Consider the following 13,549-nt stretch of genomic DNA (forward strand, 5'->3'; position numbering starts at 1 on the left):
CTGCCCATGAATCAGTGAAAATGTCACAAGGTGCATTTGGAGGAATATTTTCCAGGGGAAGCACAACAGCCTACAGCTCCTCCCATTAATCAGAATTCTCTTTGCCACACACAGTTTTAAGCAGTTTTCTTTGAGGCTGCACAGTGGCAGTGGTCTCCTACATCCCACCTCCCTTTACCTTAGCTGATATGTGCATGAACCAGGCCCAGGAATACTCAGGAATGTTAGTGTTCCAAAGGTCCCAAGAAGTCCAAAGTGCTGGACCAGACACTACATCTGACATGGCTGCATCTACAGTGTGACAGGGCCTCTTTTGAGCGATCCGATATGATGAGTTCAGCAAGATTCTCATCCTTGCGTGAGGTATGGAGTGCCTCCAACCCCGGAACAAGCCAGCAGATGTTGTGCCTCATTTTTGTTTGCTAGAGGTATTAAGATCAACAGTTTTTCTTTAACAAGGTCAGGGCTTTTTCTCTGAGCATCAGCCCACACGGTTCCCAAGTGGCTTACTTGTGTGGTTAGCCCCAGTATCTTGTTGGGATGTTAATATTCCAGCTCTGGTTCATATATTGACTCATCTCATGAAAGGCAGTCTACATGCTGTCTTTAGCCCTTTCGGTCAGACTAATGCCATCGATGTAATGCTACCAAGACATATCCGGTGATATTTCAGCTTTTTTTTTAGGGCTAAGCCTATCCACTAGTGATAAATTTTAGAGTTTAGGATAGCCTATGGCAACATGATAAAGGTAATTAGAACCTGTGAAGGCAAATTGGCTCTAATCTTCAGGAGGCAATGGGATGCTGAGAAAGCATTAGCAATGTCTACAACTGCAAAACAAGACAACTTCGGTCTGCATTATGGATTCTGTGATTGTTAAATCTGGAACTCCATGTGCCCAGTGTATTACTGCCACATTGAGCTTGTGGTAGTCCATGGTGACATGCCAAATAATATTGGCTTTTCCCCTGGTCACTGAGGGCTAGTATGTGATACAGTTTCTTTAAACACCTCTGCCGCCATTAGCTATTTGATCATTATAGTGACCTCTGAACCCTTCTACTCCCCTGTTCCCCTTCCCCGGTCTCCTGTACTGCTTCGCAGTAACTATGTGACTACCCTGGAGAGGTCTCATAGGCGCTGGGTTGTGTACTTGTGCCACAACCATTCTTCTAATTGTGGCATTTCCCCATTGGGAACATCCCTTATGATCAAGGGAATTATTATCTATAATTAACACATCTATTTCCACAATACATTCAGCAATATCAGTCACAACAACCTGAGTTGATACTGGCCCCAAAGAACCCACCTATAAATTTATACTGTCAATTGGAAAATTATTTCTAAATCCAGTTCAAATAATTTTTCTGACAATGACCAACGGCATTTCTTGGCATCATAGTAACTTAGGTTCCAAGTCCATAAGAGCTTAACGTGTTTGGCAAACTTGGTCACTGTCAAGTCCCCAACATACTTTGACTAGTGCATGTGGTTTGGGTCCCTCCTCAGGAAGGACGGACCTTTGCCTTTACTCCTTTACTTTTTGTTTTTTTTTTCTTTTTCTTTTTCGAGAGAGAGAGTGCGTGTGCATGCATGTGTGCAAGCATGCACACAAGCAAACAGTGGAGGGGCAAAGGGAGAGGGAGAGAAAGACTCTTAAGCAGGCTCCACACTCAGCGCAGAGCCAAAGCAGAACTCCCATCTCTTAACCCTGAGATCATGACCTGAGCTGAAATCAAGAGTTGGAGGCTTAACCAAATGAGCCACCCAGGCACCCCTCCTATTTGTTCTTAAATCGTATGGTGAGGTTTGGAGAGGCAATATTGAAGGCGTTACAGGCGTTTGCCTGTTACAGAAGATATACAAATGTATACATCAGGGGAATTCAAATCGAAACAACCATACACCCACTAGAAAGTTTAAAAAAGAAAAGGCATACAATATTAAGTGTGTTAGGATGCAGAAACTATCATACAAAGCTGGTGGAACTGCAATTGGGAAACCACTTCAGAATACAGTTTGGCAATATCTACTAAAGCTAAATATATGTGTATCCTATGACCCAGCAACGCCCCTCCTAAATATATATGTAACCAAGACGACACGTATACAAAGCAAAAGAATACAAACAGGAATGTTCATGGAGCACTATTCCTAGTAGCCCCAAGCTGAAAACAAGCCAAGTACCGTCAACAATGAGAATAAACAAACTTTATAGATTAATCTCACAAACAAAATATTTGGCAAAAGAAGTCAGACTAAAGGGGGGAAAAGTGTACACACAATATGATGACATTTATATAAAGTTCAAAACCAGGCAAAACTAATCTATGTTGTAAATCAGATGGAGACTTTACAGGAGGCAGGTAGGGGACTTCTGGGATGCTACACGAGTACACAAGTCTGAGCAATCTATGAAAATGTATCCAGCTTTACTCTAATGATTTGGGCACTTTTTTGTGTGTTACATTCAAAAACTGTACTTTAAACACCCAACTTATTTTTTATTATTTAAAAAGAAATCGTGAAACAGTCTGAGGCATAGCAACACAACCACACCCGAGGTGATAAACCGAAGCAAACGCACTCAGACCAGCACTAAAGCGTCACTCTCCCTGTCTCTCCTTCCCCACAAGCCTGGCTGCAGTTAGGGCCCAGGCATTCCTCTTCTCGTCAGACTCCGATCGCCCCCAACCCCCGCAGGTCTTCGGGACTCTGCGGCGGCACTTCCCACAGCCTGCTCCAAGCTGGGGCTGAGGGTTCCCGACCGCCCCGCTCCGAACTCCAGGGCTCCTACGCCACACTACAGGTCCCAGAAGTCCCCGGGGCGGAAATAAACTTCCGGCTGAATGCGAGTTGGGCTGCCGGGTGCGCAGCCGGGACTGCGCGGTCGCAGTGATTCTCCGTAGAGAATGGAGGAGTCGGGGTGGCGGGCTGGCGCCCGGGGAGGAATACTCGGGTCGAACGCTTTTTGCGGGGGTCTTTCGTGTTCTGGACTACACTTTCCAGAGGCCTCCGCGAGTGACGTCACTTCCTTCTAAGGTGGTCAGCGCCGTTGTGCTGGAGCGAGCTGCACAGCGCCCCGGCCGGGGAAGCGCGGCCCGTGGGTTTGTTCCGGTCTGGCGGAGCGTGAGCCGGACGCCGGGGAGGCTGAAGGTGAGGCCTGTCTTAGCCCGGGGACCGAGACCGGCTGTGTGCGGAGCCTCAGCCATTAACACGTCAGTGTGTGTGTGTGTGTGACGTAATGTGCCTGTGGGACTGCATGATTATGTGTGAGCACATGACGGAGTGGTAATTGTGTCTCCAGCTGTGTGAGTGCTTGTGTAAAGCTTTGAGATTGACTCCTCCTTTAGTTGTGTCATTGACTTTTTATGAGTTTGGCCCCTCCCAACTGTGTCTAGCTGGGAGCCGAATGGGGGGCGTGGGGTGGAGGAGGGAGCAATGATAGCGAAATGGTCACCCTGAGGCCAGTTGTGGGTTTGAGGGTTTCTGGAAGCTTGTGGTTGTGGGGTCTCTGTGGCTGGCTGCGTTGCGGAAACCCAGATTGGGCTATCCTTGGCTGGAAAGGCCAATACTCAAGAGTTTTGACTGGAAAGGAATCAAATTCCTTTTAAGGAAGGCCGGCCACTGGGGAAGGAGGCAGACTCTTGTCCAAAGACCGACTCAGGTTTCTTCCTGGCCCCGAGATTTTTATTTTTATTTTCACTTGTTTTTTTGTTTTGTTTCGTTTTGTTGTTTATTTTTGGCCCAGAGATTTTTAAAGGGGTTTAATCGGTTAAGGGAGTGCAGTGGTCTGTGACATTTCTTGATGACATGCAGACTTGATGCCAGCTATAGAGTTAATCTTGGTCCTCGGAGGTTGTACAAGAAATTGTAGTTCCTTGGTGCTCTGCGTTTCGGTGGGTTGTGCAAGAAGGTCTTGTTCCTTCGTACTCAGGGGTTGTGCAAGAGTACTCTGTTTTTTCTGAAAAGGAGGGCAAAATCTACAGATGCGCAGAGGGAGGCCAGTAAAATCATTTTTGTGAGCTTAAAAAAGAAAAACATTTTGCTAAAAGATTGCTGGGCTAATCAGAAAACTAAAGGGACTTCAAACAGACTTGCTGGCCTCTGTGGCCTAGGAAGGTTCTGGTCCTTTATTCCTGAAGGCCACTGGTCTGCCTGTCTCAAAGAAAGCAAACTAGTTCTGTCGCAGATCAAGGGACTTAAGTCAGCAAGCAAGGAGTGTGTTAACTTGAAGCAAGTAAGCCTTAAGACTGGCTGGAGTGCTGTTACAGCTGCCCCCTCTCCTTGTAGCCATGGGGGCCCAGGTTCCCTGGAAATGTCCCTGTCTGATGTGGGAAGATAGAAAGGTGAATCCTAGATTAAAAGATTCCAGATAGAGAGATTTATCTCCAAGTCACAAACCTGATTTCATATTGAGGTTTTAGAGCCAGAAACAGCCCCAAGTTCAGGGGAGAGCCTGAGAAAAGGGGAGGAAAAAAGCTGGGGTTGTAAGATTCCAGTCTCTTCCCTCAGGAAATCACCTGGGGAGACTTGTGGGGATTCTCCACCTCCACTTTGGTTCTCAGAGGGGGCAGCATTGCTCAAGTCTCTCTCTGACCTTCCTCTGAATGTTTATTTATTAGTTCAAGAGGGGTGGGAGTGGGGTGGAAGTAGTTGCTTGTTTCTAACAAGTCAGTCTGGGCTCAAAGAAAGGCTTGGTGTCTCACGATTCTTTATCTCTTACCAATCAATGGACTTGTCTTACACAGGTGACCAGAGACTAAGGGAAGAGCCGCTGTTGGACAACTGAGAGTTTTATCCAAGGTAAGCTGTTATTCTTTCTTCTGTCTCTGAAGTGTTTTCTGGTTTTTCCCAATACGGGAACATTGCTTTCTTTCTTTTGAAACTCCGTAACAAGGAGTGTAACAAGGATCCTTTTAGTGTTCTGCTCTTTGGGCCTGGCTATTCCAAAGAGTAGTGGGGCCAGAAGGAGTGGACCCAATGAGATTATTCCACTCCCATTTTGTTCCTTATGACCTGAGGTACACATATTCACTGGGCAAACATTTCAATTCCATTTTTATACTTAGTCTTTTTCTAAGATTTTTGAAGGAATGGAATACATCTCACAGAGTGAAATTTGAAAGCCTTGACTTTGAGTATTTTCTTTTCAATTTCATTGTTTGAGAGAGCATCTTCTAAGTATTTAAAAGGTTCAGAAGAGTATACAGTGAATTCTTCCCAGCCCTGCCCTTAATCATGAGCTTTTCCTCCTCAGAAAGCAGCCAGTGTGCCTAGGTTCTTGAGTACTTCCAGGGGAATTCTATATATCCTTTAGTACATGATTGACTTCTTCACTTTATGGCTGCCCGGTATTACATAATTCCGTAATTTTAAGAACTAACCCTTATTAATGAACTTTCAGATGGCTATTAGTCTTGCTGTTATAAACAATGGTGGGATAAATATCCTTGACTATATGTCATTTAGCCTATCAGTGAGTTTGTTGGTAGAATGAATGCTAGTTTCTCAAACAGTGTTTATGTGGACTTTAAATTTTCAATAGTTTTTGCTATGTTGTCCCTTGTATTATCACTTTTCTAACAATATTTTCTGATTTAATGTTTTATTCAAGGTATTTTGCTGGTTGTTGGAAAGTTTAAGGAAATTATTAATATGCTGTTACAGGGTTTTTGAAGCTGTGGGGTTGTTACCTGATTTTTGTGTGTGGTAAAATCAGTTTACTAAGCCCTGATCAGCATTTTCCTTAACTCTTCATTGTAAAAAATTCAATCATGTACAAAAATAGACAAAGCAGCAGTGAACGTCTGTGCACCACTTTGCTCAGTTTCAGTAATGACTGACTCATGGCTGATCTTGTTTAATCTGTACCTCTACTTACCAAGGATTATTTTGAGGTACATACCAGAAGCTGTATCGTTCCATCCATAAATGTGTATATAAATGATGGTCTTTTAAGAACTTAATCAAATACCATTAATCTCCCTAAAAAAATAAATAATATTTCCTTAATATCAGATTTCCAGGTTAGAGTTTAGATTCCCCCCCAGGGCAAATAACTTTGTTTTCAATTTTAAGATTTCTTTGAATCTGGACCCAAATAAGATCCATGCATTGTGATTGGTTCATAAGTCTTTTTAAAAATCTATAGTTTCTTATTCTTGTTTAAGTAAGAGAGAGTGAGCATGTGAGTGGGGGGAGGGGCACAGGAAGAGGCAGACCAAATCTGAAGCGGACTCCCCACTGAGCGTGGAGCCTGACACCAACTCCAGGCTCTATCTCACGACCACCAGATCATGACCTGAGCTGAAACCAAGTATCAGACGCCCAACCGATTGAGCCACCCAGGCACCCCTCATTCTTTTTCTTTCTTTCTCTCTTTCCTTTCAACGTATTTCTTGAAGAAGCTGGGTGATTTGTCCAGTAAAGTTTCCCACAGTCTGTCATCATTAACATGTTTTTCTATATTTCTCTAGTTCAAGGTTAGATCTAGAGGCTTCATCGGGTTTAGTGTGTTCCCTCCATTTCCACTCCCCCTTTTTTTGGGCAAAATGACTATACTGATCCTAGTGTATACTTCCATGAAGAGGCATATAATGTCTGCTTGCCTCTTTTTGTGATATTTTCTATTATTATTTCATTAGAGATTGCTAAATAGTCTAATTAATTATATATCTCTTTTCTTTAATGGGAATAATTATATAAAGTGAAAATTCCCTGTATGAACGGATTGGTTATCTTGAGGTACAGATTCCTTAAGGTAGGCAAGACAGATTTTTTTTCTCCTAACTTAACAGTTTTCAAAATGAGGAAATAATGAATCATAATGAAATAATGGTTTGCTAGCATTCTTTCCTGGGGAACAGTGATTATTATTTTTTACTATCATTATAAAGGTGTGGATTTTGATACATTTACGTGTTTCAGTCTGTTGCAGTTTTTTATGTATACTTAAGTTAGTATTGTGCCATATTTGACCATTTGGAGCCTTTTCAGGTTGACTCGGGTCCTTTTGACTTGATCTTAGTAGTCTGCCAGCTTTCTTGGTTTTCAGTAGATCTTAGTCAGGAATCGACAAACTGTCTGCAAAGGACTATCTAGCTAATGTTTTAGGTTTATGGGTCATACATTCTCATTTGCAACTACTCAACTTTGTTGTAGAGTGAAAGCAGCCATATATAATATATAAGCAAAAGGATGTGGATAAGTTCCAATGAAACTTTATTTTCAAAATGAGACAAGGAGTGTACCAAATAGGAGCAGAGTTTAAAAGGTGAAATTCAATATCTGATTTAGTGAATGCTAATAGAGATGATTTCATTTTTACAGAGAGTAGGTGCCAGCTGCAATTTTTAAGGAAGCACTGCCCACATACCTGCCTTCTAAACACACACTTAATGGAAATCAAATTTCCATAACACCCATGAAGGAGAAATGCTATTACTTTGTTTCTAAACAGTTGTCAGATTTCTAGTACTATTTCAAATCAGACCCTCACCTTTTATGTGAAAAGGCCTCTTATAAACTTGATAGCTTGTTCAGGAAAAATAAATGGGTAGATGGAATTTATTGGAGTTAAATTTGAGTTTAGAAAAGGAAAAACAGAAGACTCATATTAATATGTGTTATTTTATCGTTAACGCATTTCTGCCCTCTGTTTCTGAGCTCATTGGCTGAATAATACCCCAAATAGGACTTGTTCTATGGCAGGGACCCAGAGTACTTGAATTGTATTGAATTAAGTTTACTTGAAATTGTAAACATAAATTGTAAACAAAACCAAAAATCAAGCATTATTACCCTGTTTGAGGTTCTTGTCCATTTCCTGATTCAAGCCTCCTTCATATTGATGGGAAATGGCATTTCTCGACTATATTCTAGGTGCTAGGGTATTCATTGCTACAGGGTTGATCATTGTTTCTGTGGCTTTACAAAGCTAGTATATCCGTAAATTTTAAAAGATTAAAAAATAAATGTCACAACCCCAAGGAGCCTAGAGATATGAGAGTTAATGTAATGTATTCTGGATGAGATCATGGAACAGAAAAAGGACAGTTCTTTATTCCACACTTTATAAAATATGGAATAAATACTATGATTCTTCCATACTTTATAAAGAACACTCAAAATAATAATAGTGATTTGATTACTGAAAACAGTTTTCTGTTTTTGTTTCTTTGTTTATTATAATCTTTTTGTTCTTTCAGGTATATTCCACTGGGGATATGGAATCAAATTACTGTATGCTAGAGTTATTTGGAATAGTTCCTCTTGAGATGTTATGCTACAAATTGGAATCAAAGATTTGTTTTAATTTTTAGAGATTGCTCTTTTAGAATTTAATTTTTTCCTATAATTATATAAAGTATTTATGTGGCCCCAAAGTCAAATATGCAAAACAAGGTTTAATTTCATCTCTTCCTTCAAAAAGTAGTCACTTTTTTCTCTTATAGTTTATTCCATCTTTTAAAATGTACTGTAAGTGGGGCGCCTGGGTGGCTCAGTTGGTTAAGCGACTGCCTTCGGCTTAGGTCATGATCCTGGAGTCCTGGGATCAAGTCCCACATCGGGCTCCCTGCTTAGCAGGGAGTCTGCTTCTCCCTCTGACCCTCCCCCCTCTTGCTCTCTCTCTCTCTCTCTCAAATAAATAAATAAAACCTTTAAAAAATAAGTAAAATGTACTGTAAGAAAGCACATTAGTGTGCTTTAGATGTATTTATATTTATATATGCCACAAGCAACAAAACGAAAAGTAGGTAAATGGACTTCATTAAAATTAAAAACTTCTGTGCTTCAAAGAACACTGTCAAGAGAGTCAAAGACAACCCAAAGACATTATGGGGCAAAATTCTTGCAAATTATTTTTCTGATGAGGGACTTGTGTCCAGCATATATAAAGATATATTACAACCTAACAATAAAAAGTTAAACAACCCAATTAAAAACGGACAAACTATCCTGAATAGCATTTCTTTAAAGAAGATATACAAATTGCTATTAAGCACATGACAAGGTGCTCAACATCATTAGCCATCAGGAAAATACAAATCAAAACCACAGAGCAATATCACTCACCCTGACTGGAATGGCTACAATAGAAAAGTTAGATTGTAACAAGTGTTAAGAAGGATGTGAAGAGGGGACCCTGGGTGGTTTAGTCAATTCTTGACTTCTGCTCAGGTCATGATCTCAGGGTCAAGAGATGGAGCCCTGCGTAGGCTCTGCCCTGAGCATCAAACCCGCTTAAGATTCTCTCCCTGCCCCTCTACCCGCTATCCCCACTCCTGTTCACGTGCGTGTGCTCTCTGAAAAAAAAAAAAAATGTGAATAAATTAGAACCCTCACACACAACTGGTGAGAATATAAAATATAGAGAGAATATAAATAGAAAGAGAGAATATAAAATGGTGTGGTTGCTTTGGAAAATGTCTGGAGGAATGGTGACCAATGGTTGCAGGCTTTCTTTTGGAATAATGAAAATGTTCTAAAACTGATTGTGGTAATGGATTCTGTGAATATACTAAAAACCATGGACTCGTACACTTAAAAATGTGGATTGTATGGCATGTGAATTAAATCTCAACAAAGTTGTTTAAAAATGTATGCCCTTAAGGAAAAATCAGGAAAAAAGAGTGATGTCCCTATTTCTATCCAACATTTATTTCAGATTGTAGACACTGCACTGAGACTAGAGAAAAAAAGTAAAAAGGCTAACCATTGAAAAGCAACAGAAAATTGATTAGCAGTTAATTGTCTACAGGGAAACAACAAAATATGGAAGTATTCTAAAATTAGAAATTAAGAAGAGAAAAATCAACAAAATAGATAAATAAAAAAGTTCAACAGCATTTAGCTTTTGGAATGTTCCTGGCTTTATTTTTTCCTTTTTTACAAAAGATTTTATTTGGAGAGAGAGCATGCGCATGTGATTGGGGGGGAGGGGCAGAGAGAGAGGGAGAGATCATCTCAAGCAGGCAGGGAGTGCGGATCCTGATTTGGGGCTTGATCTCATGACCCTGAGCTCATGACCTGAGCTGAAATCAAAAGTCAGATGCCGAACTGCCTGAGCGGCCCCGGCGCCCTGCTAGCTCATCTTTGAAGGGGACTGCTAGGAGAAGGACGGCTGGCTCACTGGTGAGGTGCTTCTGTAGCTTCCTGGTTATTGCTAAATTCCCCTCCTCTGAGGTTGTACATTTACTCAGTCAGCATTTTATTACTGGTTTTCCCATAGGTCATCCAACAATACGCCAGTAAACTTTTGGATATTTTCTAGGGACCTTGTTCTGTCAGTGTGATTTTTATTTTATTGTATTGTATTGTATTCTATTTTATTTTATTTATTTTATTTTATTTTATTATTTTATTTTATTTTTAATTTTATTTTAATTTAATTTAATTTAATTTAATTATTTTATTTTATTTTATTTTCTTATTATTTTATTTTATTATTTTATTTTAGTTTAATTTTTTATTTTATTTTATATTTTATTTTATTCTATTCTATTCTATTGTATTCTATTCTATTTTATTCTATTCTATTCTATTTTATTTTTTATATTTTATTTTATTTTATGTATATATATTTTAAAGATTTATTTATTTGACAGAGAGAGACACAGCAAGAGAGGGAACACAAGCAGGGGGAGTGGGAGAGGGAGAAGCAGGCTTCCCGCGGAGCAGGGAGCCCGACGCGGGACTCGATCCCAGGACCCTGGGATCATGACCTGAGCCGAAGGCAGACGCTCAACGACCGAGCCACCCAGGCGCCCCTCTCAGTGTAATTTTAATTAACATTTCTGTAATAGTGAGCAAAGTTGAACATCTCCTTATATACTTTAGTGTATTTGTATTTGTTTTACTATGAACTGTCCATTTCTTTTGTCCATTTTTCTATAGGAGTATTATTCCTTTTCTGCCTTTAAAGCTATTTTCTATATATTTGTTAATTTGCCTTTTCCCAGGTCGTCATTTATCTTTTGCTAATGGTGTTTTCCCAATTAAAATAATTTTTTTTTGTAGTTAAGTATCTATCTTTCCCTTATTACCTATAGATTTGGCTTACAGCAGGTAAGTTTCTCTAACTCCTGAATTTTTGAAAAATCCAGGCATTGCTTCTTCTTATATGATTTCAATTTTTACATTTTTCTTTTTTTTTTTTTAGGTTTTATTTATTTGAGAGAGAGACAGACAGAGATAGTGACAGAGAGCACAAGTGGGGAGGAGAGCCTGGACTCAGGACTCGATCCCAGGACCTGAGCTAAAGGCAGATGATTAACCGACTGAGCTACCCAAGCACCCCTCAGTTTTTACATTTCACAAGCAGCTTGATCTGGAGCTTAATCTGATATATTGTGAGGAGTAGTCCAGTTTTTTCATTTTTCAAATGACTACTTATTCCATCATCACCTTTTTAAAGGTCCATATATTCCCCACTGATACAAGATGCCACCTTTATCAAATACGACATTTCCAAATATTTGTGTCATTTTTATATCTCACAATTTTCACTGGATTTTCTCTTTATAATTTTGAAAGAATTGAAAGAAATTAAGAGGACTTATATCTTCCCAAATATCCCTTAAAAACCATATGAATCATCAAGGAAAACAAAACTGCATATAACAACCTATGCCTATAGCCTTATTCAAAGCTAGAGGTTACTATAAACTTCAGTTTCTATGTAAGTGGAGAAATACATACCCCAAACAGGCAGATCAGCTCTGGTGTCCATACTAGACTAAAGAGTTAGGGAGAGAAAAGTGAGAGATATGTTGTAGTGTTGGAAAATGGATAACTTAATCCCATGAATATAGAGGTCCATCTTGAGTGGGAACATACTGACAACATGACTGACCCTGTTAAGATTATTGGCTTTTGACTGAAAGGAAGATTCTTGAAAATGGTGAGATGAAAGGTGGCACTCTTAGGAAATGCCCACTCCTTGAGGAGAGGGAAAGCAATATAAAAAGAAAAGGCATGCTTTCAAGGATGATAGTGAAAGGAAAAAAGGAATCAAGTGTTGGAAACTAAATGCTTTTCAGAACCAAAAGAATGTCACAGATTCAGAAGTGACAGAATTTATGTAGCCAAGAGTTTGGCCTTGCCAAAGAGAGGTCTGGTCATTTTAGTACTTTTGGGAGATAATCTCTGGGCCCTTGGAATGTGATGCCTGAGTCTTTGTTTCCTTGGAAGCCTTAGGTCACACAGTATAATCTAACAATGTGATGTAGGGTAGGGACTGGGCACACCTGTATAGTATTAGGGTAATGGTTGGCCATGTGAGAAAGGACAACAGTGTGACCAAGAGTGGGGGCTTTGGATCACAGGATATCAATTGACCTGGAGACAGATCAATGACATAGTCAATTAATGAGCCATCCCCACATCTGGAGCTCTCATAAAAACTCAAAAATTGAGGCTCAGGTGACTTTCTGTGGATGGCAGTACTCCATGCGTTTCATCACACATTGATGTCAGGAGAGTAACACATCCTGACTGCATGGAAAAAGACATGGAAGCTCCATGTTTGGTATTTCTCCTGAAATTTGCCCTATGTGTTTCTTCTATAAGTTGATTTTAATCTGTATCTTTTTTCATATAATAACTTCCTATGTAACTGTGAGCATAATAGCTTTCAGTGAATAGCTATGAATCCTGAATTTTGAACTTGAGAGTAGTTTTAAACTCTCAATTGGCCTTAGTTGGTTTGGGGAGCTTATAGTTTGTGTCAGAGTTGAGGGTAGTCTCGGAGGGATTGTGCTCTCTAACTTTGTAATTAGTCAAAACTCTTACAAAATCCTACTCCCAAAAAAGAGTCTATTACTAGGAACATTGCACATCACAGTGTCAAAGAAGAAAATGCCCTTGAACTGGGATTTCTATGAAGTTATCCCAAATCTCACATCCTTCTTTAATGATACATGTTTATGCTGGTACAGAAAAAAATCTAAGACTTAAAAAATTTAACAGAAAATAGTAGGAAAAAAATATATGTAAAGCAGTCAGACAACAAAAAGAAGTATAAAGCATCCACATTGGCAAAAAAAAAAGTCAAATTTTCACCCTTTGCAGATGACATGATACTCTATGTAGAAAACCCAAAAGACTCCACCAAAAAATTGATAGAACTGATAAAGGAATTCAGCAAAATTGCAGGATATAAAATCAACACACAGAAGTCTGTTGCATTTCTATACACTAACAGTGAAGCAGCAGAAAGAGAAATCAAGGAATCAATCCCCTTTACAACTGCACCAAAAACCATAAGACACCTAGAAATAAGCCTAACCTAACCAAAGAGGTAAAAGATCTATACTCTGAAAACTATAGGACACTTATGAAAGAAATTGAGGAAGATACAAATAGATGGAAAAACATTTTGCTCATGGATTGAAAGAACAAATAGTGTTAAAATATCTATTTTACCCAAAGCAATCTACATATTTAATACAATCCCTATTAAAATATCATCAGCATTTTTCACAAAGCTAGAAGAAACAATCCTAAAATTTGTATGGAACCAGAAAAGACCCCAAATAGCCA

General features: G+C 39.5%; 1 protein-coding gene across 1 annotated transcript in view; it reads left to right on the forward strand.

The window, feature by feature from the left end:
- Positions 1 to 2,721: 2,721 nt before the first annotated feature.
- The window catches only part of LOC113935567 (zinc finger protein 420), a 98,379-nt gene continuing 87,551 nt past the window's right edge, over positions 2,722 to 13,549 (forward strand). The window contains exons 1-2 of the mRNA XM_035725285.1: positions 2,722 to 3,160; positions 4,756 to 4,810. The gene's annotated coding sequence lies outside the window, so the exon portion shown is untranslated. The remainder of the gene's footprint in view (positions 3,161 to 4,755; positions 4,811 to 13,549) is intronic.

This window comes from Zalophus californianus, chromosome 17, assembly GCF_009762305.2.
Source record: "Zalophus californianus isolate mZalCal1 chromosome 17, mZalCal1.pri.v2, whole genome shotgun sequence".
Lineage (NCBI taxonomy): Eukaryota > Metazoa > Chordata > Mammalia > Carnivora > Otariidae > Zalophus > Zalophus californianus.